The following is a 16203-nucleotide window of genomic DNA, read 5'->3' as shown; positions in this document are numbered from 1 at the left end:
CACAAGGATATGGTATACCTATTCTAACCGGGGCATACACCGGGACCAGTACACTGGTACTCACTTCGCTGACCTCAGATGGATGACAGGCTGAGTCAACCCCTTGGTGTTAATTCAGCAGCCAACGGGACTCAAACTCAGGACCCTGGGATCCCAAGCCAACACCCTAACCACTAAGCCAACACCAGGCTTACATTAAACAATTTATTCATCAAATTTAATCCACCATGATCTAAGAGTTTGAAAACATTTAACTTAGATCAGAAATGCACAGTTTTATGTTATATATCTTCAGCGCTTATTTCAAACATCACAATTGCATTGGTTGTCATGGTTACCATGGCACCATAACTTCATTACTCATTAATTCTATTTTATGTAAAACATTCTTGTCATTAGTTCATGTATAGAAAAACAACAAAATAATGCAACAATAAACATTTTCTTGAAATTATGGCAATTTGGTTGTTTTAACCATCTTTTACCAACATAATCGTAGTTATAATTGGTCGTTACTCTAGTAACGGTACAGCAAATACTTCACAAACCCTTTTTATTTAAATTAGTGGACCCTAAAACATATATGACATCCAAAAACTCATAGGTCTATAGCAGAAAACACTGAAATAACATGAATTTTCTACTTTTAGTCGATTTTGGCAGCCATATTGGACGCCATCTTGAATATTTCAAATTGCTCAAGGGTGACAGGTTCACACCCACCTGGATATCATTAGATACACCCCAGAGATGAATTATCAGCAGAGAAAAAAAAACTTTATCAGAGATGTTAGGGTTCGGTGAAAATTTGGCCTTTAGCTGCTGGACTAAAAGGGCCTGTCGTCATCCATCTGCAATTCAAGAATTGGAATATTTAAAGCAAATAGTTCATTCGATTCCATAACAACAGACATCTATACGTTCTAAAAACTGCTCACGTCTCCCAGGAATCATTAAAAATTACTATAATGACATAATTTTTCCTCCACTGTTCGACCCAAGGACATTTCTATAAACAAACTGTAGTATCTGCAGCATACGTTTTATTTATTATTTTTAACATTATATTTTTGAACAATTTATTCATTCATTCATGAGTGCCTTCACTCTAACAACATATCCTTTATCATACACAGAATGTGGCAACATCATTGAAGGCGCTTATCTTTATACAAAGTATGGCACACCTCTTAAAAGGGACATTAGAGTTCAAGGAAAAAGCAAATTTGAAGAGAAAGAAAAAAAAAAAACATAGAAGTAGAAAAATCACATCGAGCCATATTGTACATAAGCCATATTGTCCATCCGAGTGGATTAGCAAATCCTGTGATGGGATGGAGAGATGCAGATCAGACCCAAGCAAAATGGTGGAGTGAGCAAGTAGGACAAGTTAATGATGCCACAGGTTGTGATATTAGCCCCTCTGTTAGTGTCGAAGCAAAATATCCAAAAAGCTACAAACGACATGGTGTGTCGGTGCCCCCTTTGCCATAACAGATGCCCTCGCGTCACCGTTGTACATTATTCCATGTTTAACACCCATTAGCATCGCACCTCCAGAGAACTGAGAAGCAGGATTAATTAATTGCTTGAAATACACCCTCGTGTGTGCAAAGGGTTGGTTTGAAGGTGATTGTGGGAGGACCCTTTCAAGGTGGGTTGGATTTCATAAAAGACTCAACAGATTGGTTTTGCTGTTCCAGTTTGCAGCTAGGTGTGCAAAACGTCCAGCAGCCGGCTACCTTGGTGGTTATTTTTGCGGTTGCGTGACCGGTGCGCCGAGACGCGTGTCTTTCACAAGTTCCGGAGTAGGATTTTTCAGTGTGATATCCTCAGGTACTGCGGAATACTTGCATTTTCTAATACAACCAGACTCTGATGTTATTCTTGTGAATGTTGATTGGCATGATAATGAGGGTTTGAAGCAATGAAAGGGATAGTTTGATGTGTACAGTCACAATTTCATGTGATTACTACCCACGATATTATGTATATAGTACCATGAAATGCTTTATCTGCTAGTCTCTTGACAACAGCCAACATGACATTTCAGAAGGAGTAACGATCCGGTGGTGCATCTTAAGGAGGAATTTGTTCAGGCTACTGAAAGACGATGAGCGACTCTATATAGGGTGCTGTTATGGGGTGCTATATAGGGTGCTCTATATAGGGTGCTGGGTGTTTATGAAATTCTCATCGATGTTAGTGGATGGGACAACTGGTTAAACACTCCTACCAAAAGGACGGCATACTCTACGTCTACCATGTAAGTATCAAATTGCCTGTGAAGCATCAGGAGGAGTTTGTAGTCACCCTACTCATCAGTCGGGTCCTACTCTATCAGAAATAAAACCCAAGCTCCACGATGCAAAGGCAACACCACTACCTCATGTTGAATGGATCACAAGAACCTGTTGTAAATCACTTACTAGTTGGGAAATCCAAGATAAAGCTAATGAATGATGCCTTACTTGATCACTCTAAACAATTTATAAGCAAAAAATAGTATCAGAGAGAAGCCCACCTATTGCTCTACCACACCATTTTGTCTCAACACTTAATTAAACAAACTAGGTCAATGTTAATTACTGGAGGTAGTGGTCCACTTTAATCTGCACCAATGGGAATACATCACCTGGTGGAAGCGAGCATTCGCATGAAACTGTGAAAAGACATAAATGTGCAAGAAAGTGAATAGAATGATAAAATAATCCGGATGCTGCAGGTATTTGAATCTTTAAGTATGTTTGTAATACTGATGTGTGTGTGTGTGTGTGTGTGTGTGTATAAATAAATACATATATATATATATATATATATATATATATATATATATATATATATATGTAGGTAGTGGACAAAAAACATAGGGCCAATACCCCTGGGCACTCACCTGGTAGTGGCTGGATAAGATAACCAGGGAACCACTGGTAGGCATGGATGACACACAAAATATATAATGGAGAGGAAAGTAAATATATTTGGATTTTTTTAATGCCATGAACAATCTTTGGTACATCACGGATGATAAAGGTTGTGGTCAAGTTTCATTGAAATTGCAAAGCCTGGTGTAAGCTTTGTGGAAAGGGTGGCTGGCTTGGGATCTTAGGGTCATGAGTTTGAGCCATGTTGGCTGCTGAATTAACACCAGGTGGGGTTGACTCAGCCTGTCATCCTTCTAAGGTTGATGAAATGAGAACCAGTGTACTGGTAGAGGGGCACTGCATCAGTGGCAAAACTGCACCTCAACAAAAACGATAGCTCTCTGGCAGCCAGGCTGCAATGCACAAGAAAAAGATTGAAATAGTGTGTGTGGTTTCAGAGAAGAAAGCAAACACCTCTTTTAGGGGGGGAGGGCAACCACCCAGTAGACCCCTTTAGACCCAGATTTTTTGAAATATCGGGAACATACTGTGGTTCGTCACGGGTGATGAAGGTTGTGGTCAACTTTCATCGGAACTGTGTGTGTAGTTTCTGAGAAGAAAGCAAATACCTATTTCAAGGGGGAAACAACCGTATGGCCCGATGTTTTTTTTTGTTAATGTCATGAACAAACTTTGGTACATACACGGTGATGAACGTTGTGGTTAAGTTTCATCAAAATTGTACGTGTAGTTTCAGAGAAGTTGAAAGTATTTGTAGATGGACAGACGGACGAACAATGCGCCATCCCATAAGCTCCCCAGAACGACGTTCCAGATGAGCTAAAAATGCTAACACCAATGTAAAGTCACTTAATAGGGTGTTGGGCCACCATGTGAGGCCAGTACGGACTGTATGCACCGTGGCATACAGTCCACCAGCGTCTGAAATTTTGCAGGAGGGATGCGGCACCATTCTTCCAAAAGAAAGTCAATCAACTCACTCGTGTTTGTTGGAGGTGGAAAACGCTGTCTCAGGCACCATTCCAGAATATCCTATAAATTCTCGATTTGTTTCATATCTGGTGACTGAGAAGGCCATGACATATGGATAACATCAATGTCATGCTCATCAAACTATTGGCCAACCACATATGCTCTATGAATGGGGGCATTGGCATCCTGGAAGACACCCCTCCTGGCAGGAAAGAAATGCTGCAACATGGGGTGAAGAAGATCACTCAGTACAGTTAAGTAGCGATTGGCATTGACTGCACCAAAACCATGCCAGGAAAATGTGCCCACAACATTACAGAAGCACCAGAACCCTTCACTGTTGGAACCAAGCACTTAGGGTTGCAGAGTTCTTTAGGTTGGCGCTACACGTGCACTCGCCCATTTGTCGAGAACATGTTGAAGGATGATTCATCTGACCATATCACATTTCTCCACTGCTCGGCAGTCCTTTACCTGTGCTCTTTGCATCACTGGACTCACAAACGTGCATTGCCAGGTGTGATGAGCGGTTTGGGCACTACAACCTGACTATGGTATCCTGCTCTGTGGGGTTTTCCGCAGACCGTCTTTGATGATACTGGCTGCTCGTGCTCCAGGTTGAAATTTAGTCAATTAATCTGCAGTTACTCGCCTGCTTTGCTTTGCACTTCAAATTAATGCATGGATATCATGATCCTGGAGTATGCACTTCGACCCACTGTTACACTTTGCTGATGATTTCTTTCCCCCAGAGTTCCATGTCGACATCACCTTCGACGCTGTTGGCCATGAAACATCAGGAAGTTGAGCTGTCTTTGTCACTGAAGCTCCTGCCAAACATGCCCCAACAGTCACCCCTCTTTCAAAGTCACTGAGGTCTCCTCTTGCAGCCTGTGCAGCATTTTTATACATGACCCTCAGGATGCTATTTGCTGAATTAACACATGGGCCACACCTGTGTGAAAGCCGTTGCTTTCAATACACTTTGTGTCCCTCATTTTTCCATTTTTGGTTCACGAGTCAGTAAGTGACCACTATATTCGTTATGGGTGTGTGTCTGTCTGTCTGTCTGTCCCGAGCATAGCTCCGTGGGTTTTGCTCCGATCCTGAAAAAATTTGGGTGGGAGGTTTATATCATGATCGAGTTGTGTTTTCCGGAGAATGGGCGTGGTGAGCCCATTATGGTCGGAGCCACGCCCAAAAAACATGTGTTTTTAGGGGGTAGCCGGTTTCAAGTTACATCTTCTCCGAGGGGGTTTGTCGAATCTGGCAGGGGTTTCAGTATTTGGTTAGCCCAATGGCACCTGCATAGCCCCACAGAGCTCGATTTTTAATTTTCATCCCAAGGTCAAGGTCACAAGGTCACGAACTTAGAAAATGTCAAAAAAATCAATAAATTGGGCATCGAGCTCCTTGGGTTTTCAACTGTTTCGAATGAAAGTTGGTATGCAAGTGGTGCTCTTCAAGTACTACAACTTTCATCACTTACGTTTTTCCCAATTCCCGCCAGTTTGCCCATGGCGTCCCCTCGAAGGTCAAAAAATAAAAAAGGCGAACCGTGTACATTGCTCGTGAACCATCGCCGTCTCCAAACTTGTTTTGTCTACTACCTTTATATATGAGTGCGTGCCCGTACGTGCGTGGTCGTACGTGCAGAAAAAAAAAACTTTCAAACCGCGTGCCAGAAAGAACAAACACACAGGCCATTCCTTCGCTCTCACGTGCCCGTAGTGCGTGGCCATACGTGCGTGGCCGTACGTGCAATACATATATATATATATATATATATATATATATATATATATATATATATATATATATATATATATATATATATATATACATATACATATATATATATATATATATATATATACATATACATATATATATATATATATATATACATATATACATATATATATATATATATATATATATATATATATATATATATATATATATATATATATATATACTTTCAAACAACTACATAGGCCATTCCTTTGCTCTCGTAAACGACGACTGCAGTGGGGCATTGTGTTTATCTATAAATGTGCATAAGAAATCGAGAAATTAATAGAATACAGTAAGTCATCACTATCTGGAAGTCTGTACGTTGTAACCCGTAATGGGGAACGAGCTCTGGCTTGGCCATAACTTGGGAACCACTTGTCCGATTAATTTCAAACCTTGAAAAGGCAAACAAACAGAGATTGCTGGAACTATAGATAGAAGATAGATACTGTGGGTGCAAAACGCCAAGCAACGTGTCCTGTCATTGGTAACTGAGGATCTCTTCCCCAATGGCCACGCCTACGCAGCAACGTGTCCTGTCATTGGTTTGGTAAATAAATGGCTATAACTTGGGGATCACTTGTCCGATTAATATCAAACCTTGAAAAGGCACATCCTCCGGTCCCCAGCAATATACCTGGCAAGTTTCAATAAGATCAGACCAGTGGTTGTCGAGAAACAGCGGTCACAGACACACATAGACACACACACACACACACACACACACACACACACACACACACACACACACACACACACACACACACACACACACACACACACACACACACACACACATTGTTGGAATTATAGATAGATTAGCGGGCATGCATACACATTGTGTAAGCATACAAACCGTGCTTCTCCATTGTCTCGGGTCACTCACCTGCATTTGATTTTTCATTTATTTATATTTTAATTTACAGATGTTTTCCGAATGTTCTGTGATGTTTTCCGGCGTCTCGGCTTTGATGGCCATCGGGATGCAAAATTACCATGCTTCCCCATTATCTCGGGTTGCTCACCTGCATTTATTTGTATTTTCATTTTCGGATGTTTTCCGATGGTTCTGTGATTATTCCCGGTGTATCGGCTTCGCTGTCCACTGTCACGCAAAATTTCAGCTTTCTTCATCACCCGGCAGGTACAGATCATTAATACAGTCAGTCAGTGGTTAGAATGAGCTTTATATATTAGATATAATCGATGATCACAGGTGAAGACATCTTCATGTTTCTCAATTTGTCGTCCTTTTATAGAAAACTGGTTCTTTGAAATGAAGCAAGTTCATTCACTTCAGTGCAAAGCAGACTATCAGTGGTGCTCCACTTTCCTACATATGACTAAAGGCATTTGCATGGTCCTCTGCAATTTTAAACCAGACAAATTGTGGCAGCCCTACCAATCTTTAGATTACACATGACCAGTAGTATAACCGATGCACATAATTGCTCCTTTATTGTATCAATAGAAAAGGATGATGTGACACTGGGTGGATCGCGGTTAGGGACAATAAGAGTAACAAAGTATTCGTAGGATACCGCTTTTGAGCTTCTGGGGTGATGGGGAGACCAGAATTAGAGGATCTGATAAGAAATGAAAAGGAATGTCAAAAGGGAAAAGTAAAAAGAGGATCACTGGACCTGTAGCTTACCTGGACCCTGGCCTAATGTTGTAACCCAAATTTGGTATCATTCTGACTGGTGGGGCTGCAGAAGATTTTTTTGAAGGAATTTACGAAGCCCCCCATATTGACCTACTTAAAGTCACGTGACCAGAATGAGCTTTGCAATTCCCATTACCAGCCAGGAGTGGAACCTTGCTGCCAAATTTTAGCAGGATTGGCCCAGCAGTTTGGTCAGAGAAGTCGAAAAAGGAGACATACAGACAAACAGACGGACAAACGGTGCATGATAACAATACGTTATCTGGAATTCCAATTCCAGATAAGCTCATGGAAGTTCAATTTGCTTTCAGTTCAGGTGCAGCGAAATGGCAGGGCAGACTAGGAATTTTTAGGTTTGATCCAGGATTGCTATTTAAGCCAGATTGTACAAAGCCTATAAGGGTGGTGCGGAGGGGGTGGGGAGTCTGTTTTGGAGTTATTTTTGGGTAATGTTCCCGAAGGTGGCAGAAAAGGTACTGCAAGTGAGCACTAACAAACGAGTGACCAAAACATAGTGCGAGCAAGGCTATGGAGTTGGAGTTTGGTATAGCAGAGTAAATCAATTGGATTTTAGTCGGGCAAACTTTGAATGTATGAAGAGTTAGGTGCTATGAATTGGGCCAAACTAACAGGATGGAATTAATCAGTAGAAGAGAAATGGGCAACCTTCAATAAGCATTATGTGTAGTGCACAGAGTAAGCATGATATTCCAGTGAGATGTAAAATAGGAGGCAAGAAGAGATCAGAGTGGATCAACAGGATCAAGTTAGGAATAGCATTAGGTATATAAGCAGAGGGCATTTACTACATACAAAGCAACTGGATTTTGATAAATACATGAGTAAACTGATTTAACTTAAGAAACTATAAGGTATTGTGAGACATTGATAACAAATCATATGAATGACTATTTTGATAAATCCAAATCAGTTAAAAACAATTGATTTACTAAAGGGAGATCTAGTTGAACAAATTTGTTGAGTTATTGATTGGGTTGATGAAGGGAGAGCTTCTTCTTCTTTTTAAGGAAGGGTGGTTGATTTTTTTTTTTTTTTTTTTGTATACCTTGGTCGAGGCTCGTATGAGAGCTAACACACAACTCACAGCAAGGAGGCATGAGACAAGAGGGGCGGGAGTGGAAGGGACAAAACAGTGGGGAACAGACACATTAGGTGAACTGTGGAAGGGAGAGGGATGGGGATGGGATGGGGAACATGGCGAAGAGAAGATGGACATTTCAGGGACTTTCAGGAAGGAAAGTAGGAGAAATGAAGGAAGTGGGCTTGGGTGGATTATCGGGGGTAGAAAAGATCGAGGATTTGGATGGGGGAAGATAAGAGGTGATGGTGAACAGCTGTTTTGAAAGCCTGGAGGGAAGAATGGGAAAGAATAGAGTGAGGAAGTTTATTCCAAAGGCGGGAAAAAAGAGGAATGAAAGAGTGAAGATGAGCAGTGATTCGTGATTTTGGTAGTTTTACCAGAAGGGGTTGTTGGCGGACCTTGAGCGCCCTGTGGAAATGTGGTGGGGACAAATCGCAGAGAGAGCAGGGGGGCAAGGCTGGAGAGGAGTCGGTAGAAGACAGAAAGACCACCGACCAACCTGCGGTGATTGAGTGAGAGGCCCAAAGACTCAGCTTCATTGCGGGAGATGCCGATGATCTTAAATGCCCTGGTTTCGACAGCGTGAAGCCGAGAAAGGTGGGAGGCAGGAGCACCAGCCCAGAGGGGAGAGCAGTACTCCATCAGGCTACGGACAAAAGCTTTGTAAGTGGTCAGGAGCTCAAGAGGGCCGAGGAAGGACTTAGCACGACGGAGGATTCCCAGTCGGCGACTGGCTTTTGAGGCGAGGTTGGAAATGTGACTTTCCCAGGAAAGGTCATGGCAGATAGTGAGACCCAGAAGCTTGAAAGAAAAGACTTCTTCCAGAGGATTGTTGAGAAAGTGGATGGGGGGTTTTGTAAACGGTCCTTTCGAAGAGACATAGTGAGAGTGTGAGATTTGTCTGGATTGAAAGACATGTTCCACGTGTTGGACCAGTTTGTGATTTTATCCAGATCTGCAGTGAGTGAAGAAGCTGCTGCTTGCCGGTCTGAGGGATGACAGATGGTACGGCAGAGGGTGGAGTCGTCGGCAAAGAGAAATAGAGGATTTTCCAGAGAGTCCGAGAGATCATTGATGAAAACCAGAAAAAGAACAGGGCCCAGAACGCTACCTTGAGGAACTCCAGCCTGCACAGGAAGAGGGGATGAAAGAACTCCATTTAGGGCCACACGTTGACTGCGACAGGAGAGGAAGTCTGCGAGCCATGAGTGGAGATGGCCTTGAATACCATGGGAAGAGAGTTTGGTGAGTAGGGCAGGGTGCCAGACTGTGTCAAAAGCACGTGATATGTCCAGGGATACGGCTCGGATTTCCTGTCTGGCATTGAGGACCTCCATCCATTGATGGGAGAGCAGAAGCAGCATATCCAGGGTAGAGTGACCTGGTCTGAAACCAAATTGATGATTGGAAATCAAGCCATTGGAGAAGAGGAAGGATTTCATATCTGAGGCGATGATGGATTCCATCACCTTGCTGATGATTGGGAGAAGGCTGATTGGTCTGTAGTTATAGGGATCTGTTTTTGCACCTTTTTATGCAGGGCAGTGATGTTAGCAGATTTCCAAGCAGATGGCAGATGACCTTGGGCAAATGAGAGGGTGAATAGAACAGAGAGAGGGTGAGCAAGAGCAGAAGAGCAGGCTTTGAGGACACGTGGGCTGATGCCGTCTGGACCAGTTGCAGAATCTGACTCGAGGTTTGAAAGCAAGCTCTCCACCTTGTCAGGAGAAAAGGATACAGAGTCCAGGGACAGTTGGGTGCAACTGGGTAAAGTGGGTAGAGATAGTGATGGGTTTAGGACACAAGATTTAGCTGCAAACACCGAGTTTAGACATTCAGCTTTATCACGTGTGGAATCAGCAGTGCGGCCATTTGAGGTAAGGGAGGGGATGGAGGGGGAACATACACCAGAAACGGATTTGATTAAACGCCACCAGGATTTTGAGGAGGGAGAGAGGTTTGAGAGTTCAGACTTGAGATGAGAAAGATGTTGTTTTCTGGCTCTCCTGAGGGTAGATACACACTTGTTCAGAGCTTTGTGGAAAGAACTGAGATTGCCCTCAGTTGGGTTTGCTTTCCATGAGGCAAAGGCAAGTTGTTTCAGGACAACTGCCTCGCCACAAGCTTCAGTAAACCAAGGGCGGGAGGAAGGGTAAGACAACTGAACACGAGAGGGGATAAATCTGTGCATGAGGGAGAGCAAGTTTCTTTGAAAGAATTCCCAGGATGAGTTGATGTTTGAGAAAGTAGTGATAGGAGACCAGTCTGTAAGTTTGATGGCTGCTCGGAGACCCTGCCAGTCGGCTTGAGTGAAATGCCAGACTCGACGGCGGTGAGGTGGTTCTCTGATAACAGCCAGAGAGATGTCCACTTTAACAAGGACGTGGTCAGAAGAACCAATTGGAGCGAAGGAAGAGCAGCAGATATTGTCAGGGAAATTTGTCAAAATCAGATCCAGAAGAGATGGAGTTCCATTGGTTGAGATCCGGGTCGGGAAGTTGACCGATTGAGTCAGTCCCAATGAGTCGCAGAAAGCTTTTGCTGAGGTGCCATGGCAGGTGAGAGAGGTACCCACACCTAGCCAACTGGCGTGATGACAATTGAAGTCACCACATAAGAGGAAGAGAGAGTTTGGATGAGAAGATAGAAGATGGTCCATGTTTTCGGATAGTGAGATGTAGATGGAGTCATCACTGTTCGGTGGACGGTACAGTACACATATAAACATGAGGTGGGAGTGGAGGGGAAGCCGAAGCCAGAGGTATTCCTGGGGGTGTGGGGGAGTGAGAGCAGTGCATGGAGAGTGAGGAATAGAGTCTTTGATGAAAAGAGCAACACCTCCACCAGGACGAGGCTCAGGTCTGTCATACCGTAAGAGGGAGTAGCCAGGGAGAGATACTTGGGAGTCAGACACGTCTTGGGAGAGGAAAGTTTCTGTTAGGCAGATAATGTCTGGTTTGTCAGTGGCAACCTGTATGGAAAGATCTGAAAGGTTTGAGCGAAGGCCCCGGATATTTGAGGTCCACACTTTTAATGAAGAGGAAGGGGAGGAGGCTTTGGGTGCAGGAGGTGGAGGGGGAGGGGAGGGTAGGACAAGGGACGAGGGGGCAGGTAAGGAGGGTTGCTGAAGGAGTGTGGGGTATTGCAGAACAGCGAGGGGAGGGGGCCGAATGAGGAGAAAAGGCTCTGTGGTGCTGCGGGAGAGGGGGGACAAGAGACAAGGAAGAAGGCAGTTGAGGATTTGAGGAGGTGGAGTGAAGAGATGGAGGTAAGAGGGCAGTGGAGGGAGGCAGGTTGGTGGATGAGAGGGGGGGGCAACTTTGAGAAGGAAGAGTGAGGGGGATGAAAGGTGGGAGAAAGGTGAGGGGGGATTTTTGAGAGAGGTGAGAGGGAGGCTTGGAGGGAGAAGAGTGGGATGGTTGCTTTGAGAGTGAGAGTGAGGGGTGAGGGGGGTGAGTTGGCACTGAATTTGGAAAAAAGAATGTTTGATGGAAAGCGAGCATCCATGGCAAACTGTGGTTTTTAAAAGTTTTAGGTCAGAGATGCGATTTAACACAATTCTTGATGGATGCAATGAAGGCGAATTCAGAGCATGGAGAGAAGAAGCGCTGTAATCGTTGGATTTTTTAGGCAAGGAATGAAGGAGAGGTCGAAATGAGAGCAGTCTGTTAAAATAGCAGAAGAGTAGTGCATTGTGAAACAGTAAAGAGTACCACATGTGTGAGAGAGGAAGATGAAGCATTATAAGATCGTTTTTGTTGTTAAAAATAATGTATGAGAGAGTTCAACAGATTAGGACATGGAAGTGTAAAAAAAAAAAAAAAAATCGAGGAAGAAGACGAGGAGGAAGTTAAGAGGAAGAAGAAGAAGCAGAATCAGGAGAAGGGGAGAAGGTGAGCGTGTTGTTGTTGTTGTTGGGTGGATATATATTTATATATATATATTTTTTTGTTGTTAATATTAATATATGAGAGAGTTCAACAGATTAGGTCATGGAAGTGTAAAAAAAAAAAAAAAAAAAAAAAAATTAATTTAACAAGACTTCCAGAAGGCGTTTTATAATGTACGCCATATAATGCTAACACTTCAGGTTAGTTCTTGCAGAGTCGTCAACTGAGTAGAAAACTAGACTGAACTGGCCTAATGTTGTAGCTAATCACTAATGATGTGATAAGAACATTGTGGTGGTCAGTGAGGAAGATGCCAACCTAGGAAGTTGTAAGTAATGGGGTTCCTCAGAGATCAGTAATGGGATGGGACCCTTATTACCTCTGCCACTAAAGGTGGAAGGAGGTTATGCTTTCGCCTCTGTCTGTCGGTTTGTGTGCAGGATATCTCAAAAAGTTGTGGACGGATTCGGACGAAACTTGGTGGACAGGTTGGGTGTGCGACGAGGACGAATCGATTCGATGTTGGTGAAGATTCAATCCAGATCCGAATTTGAGAATTTTTTTTAATTTTTAAAATTCCTCTTCACCATTGAGAGATAGAGGCATAAACCACATATTGCATGATATTTCAAAAGTTTATTGGGCCCGATATGTTCTTGACTCTATTGGATCGGGCATTGCATGGCGGAGGTATGTGCTCCACCGAGTGCCGTTCTAGTTTATAACTGAGATCAATGATTCGGAAAGTGGGATTCAGAGTACCTTTTCCAAACTTTCAGATGACATAAAACTTAGAAGTAAGGTCGGTAGCAGAGACGGTTGGTGGGGGGGGGAGATCAGATTCAGGAAAGTCGAAGTACTTTCATCAATTGGGCAAAAGATTGGTAGATGCAGTTTAACATAAGGAAATGTAAGCTTGCTAACAGCTTGCTGGGAATGGGTAAGAACAATGAAAATAGGGATTATATGATGCAAGGGGTATTGGAGTGTGTAACACAGGAGAAGGAACTCGGGGTGGCAATATATATGGGGGGTAAGCAGACAGCACAGTGCCAGGCAGCTAGTTATAGGAATGGTTAATAGGATTTTAGGTTGCATTCACAGTTTGTAGATCAAAATAAGTGGTTAATCTTATCCAGGAATTTAATAAAGCCTCACCTTGATTAATGCATACAGTTTTAGCTGCAGTATCTAAGGAAGGATGTGCAGTAGATGAGAGAAGAATTTAGGAAATGATTATGAGGGAATCTTAGTGAGATTATTTTGATAATGAAAACTATTTATAAAAGATGTGTAGGAAAGTAATTTATATTTACCATAGTGATAGGACCAGGGAGCAGTACCGAAAAGCACAAAAGAGGAGAGTTCAGTGGCGGAAGCAAGGCATGGTTATTTCAAACAGATTCATCAATATATAGAATGGTCTTACTGGGAAAGACGGTCTTTAGGTTTAAAATAGTATTGGATATCCACTTATAATACAGGGGGAAAGAGTGGTACAGGGAAAGGTGGGTAGCTCGGGAATGGTTTTTGTGACCTGTGGATTTTGAGTGCAGTTTGTTGGGATATTTCTGGATATTGGAATATTTACTAAACGAACAAATTTAACACATTTTTATCATTCACGTTTTTACCTCCACCACTGAAGGTGGACGGAGGTTATGTTTTCACCCCTGTCTGTCTGTAAGCAAGATATCTTAAAAAGTTGTGGACGGATTCGGACGAAACTTGGTGGATGAGTTGATTTGTTAAGAAGTAAGAACAAGCCAGTTCGATTTTGGTTCAGGTCCAAATTCAGATCCGGCCTATCGGTGGAATACAAAACGTAAACTGTTCAGCCTGGTGGAGGTATACACTGTATCGAGGGCCGTTGTAGTATATATTGCATTTTGAAGAGTGGGGATCACATCTGTTATATGTATTCTTTCCCTTACCCCATCATTCCACTCTCTACTCTCTAGCTTAACCCCTCCCTCGTTCTAACCTTCACCCTCACCACCAATCTATTACCTCATTTCGAGCTGCAGGGTGACAGTTATGACAGACATAATGGGCCAAGTGGCCTCCTCCTGGAAGGTTTGAGTTTCCTTGTTTGTAAATACAATCCATTTTACATTTTAGTACTCACCTTAGATCAGACTGCAAAAATCCACTTTATCAACCTTCCTATCTTGGAAACTTTTCAATATCTGACTGAACTCGTACATATCGAGGAGAAACAGTGACAATCCCTGTTTCCATCATTTTAACCTTACCTTTCACCAGGATTTTTTTTTTTTAAACTTTCTTAAATCAAGGAAATCCATTTTCTAATTGTATTTGCAATCACGTGTGTGTGCGTGTGTGTGTGCGTGTGTGTGTGCGTGTGTGTGTGCATGTGTGTGCGTGTGTGTGTGTGTATGTGTGTTTCTGTCCAGACTTTAACTTTTTTTTTACCATTTGAGGGCTTGTCATCTAATTTTTAACAAAGCTTTGTTATGAAAACATGGAGAAGACAAATTAATAATTTGATCAAAAGATCAAAGGTTCAATTGATCTGACTTTTTAAGAATCTGAATGGGTTCACCAATCAAAAGCTCGAAGCCGATTTTTTGTCCCCCCACCCCCCCCCCCTTTGAGTTCAAAGCGGATGTGGAAAGGCTTTGCATTTTGAGATTATTTTTTTAGTTGTATTTACATTTGTGATTCAGATGCTTGGTTATTGACTTGAAACATGACTAAGTATACCAATTGTGTTGATATATATATATATATCTTCCTCTTCTTCTTTCGGCTGCTCCCGTTAGGGGTCGCCACAGCGGATCATCCGTGTGATCCGCATCGTGATTTGGCACATGTTTTACACCAGATGCCCTTCCTGACGCAACCCTGGTCGCCTCTTACGACACAGGGATATGGTACACCTATTTTAACCGGGGTATACACCGGCCCAGTATACTGGTACTCATTTCACCGACCTCGGAAGGATGACAGGCTGAGTCAACCCCCTGGTGTATTAATTCAGTGGCCCAACGGGGCTTGAACTCAGGACCTTTTGGATCCCAAGCCGCTGCCCTAACCACTGCGCCAACACCAGGCTATGATATATATATATATATATATATATATATATATATATATATATATATATATATATATATATATATATATATATATATATATATATATATATATATATATATATATATATATATTGTTACGGCTATGGATATTCGCATTACACCATGAAGGGCCCGTAGGTGAGATATCTCTAAGTACATGTGTAGTTAGCCCCAAACCCGTTGTTTAGAGGGAATTTATGTGATCCATTCGGGCTGTGACGCTTTGAGATAGCCGTTTTTTTCTGTTCTATCTTTATTTTGAACCAACCACGTCTCAACCGCCATCACACATCCACCACCAACCACAACGCCGCTTCATAACAACCACACCTGCCTCTCAACAACCACGCCATCCTCACCACTCCGCCAGCAACCAACAACATCTCCACGAACACAAAAGGGGAACAACAACAACTCCCACCCCGGTTTCTCTGGTAAACAAGAATGACGGTTGGAACTCAACTCCCACCCCGATTTCTCTGGTAAACAAGAATGACGGTTGGAAACTCAACTCCCGCCCCGATTTCTCTGGTGGAGTGTTCTCCCCTTCCCCCCCCGCGTGTCGCAAAGGGAGGGGCGGGGTGCCAGGGAAATAAAAGGGTGCACGGAGGCGCCGTTAGAGAGAAGTCAGGTCAGAGGAAGTCAGGTCAGAGGAGGTCAGGTCAGGGCGGTCGGTGAGAGTGTCAGTATCAGTCGGCGGTTCGTGGTCTTCTGCCCGTCTGGGTCTTGGAGAAGCGGTCCGTAGAGCGACCCGCTCGTTGGAGCTTGCAGTCGGTGGAGAGTCCAGACG

At 43.0% G+C, this 16203-nt stretch overlaps 1 protein-coding gene across 3 annotated transcripts in view; it reads left to right on the top strand.

Annotated features, from left to right (window-relative positions):
• The first annotated feature begins 1694 nt into the window (after positions 1-1694).
• Positions 1695-16203, top strand: part of LOC147010686 (uncharacterized) — a 96444-nt gene continuing 81935 nt past the window's right edge. For 2 of the 3 annotated variants that reach the window (XM_085859672.1, XM_085859670.1), the window contains exon 1: positions 1695-1836. The gene's annotated coding sequence lies outside the window, so the exon portion shown is untranslated. Of the gene's footprint in view, positions 1837-12493; positions 12641-16203 lie in introns of those variants that run through there. The other variant, XM_085859671.1, reaches the window with a different exon arrangement.

The sequence above is a fragment of the Eptatretus burgeri genome, chromosome 16, assembly GCF_056783735.1.
Source record: "Eptatretus burgeri isolate ZD-2024b chromosome 16, Ebu_testis_v1, whole genome shotgun sequence".
NCBI classification, from domain to species: domain Eukaryota; kingdom Metazoa; phylum Chordata; class Myxini; order Myxiniformes; family Myxinidae; genus Eptatretus; species Eptatretus burgeri.
Note: the sequence above shows the minus strand (reverse complement) of the source record. Positions and strands in the feature narration are given on the sequence as shown.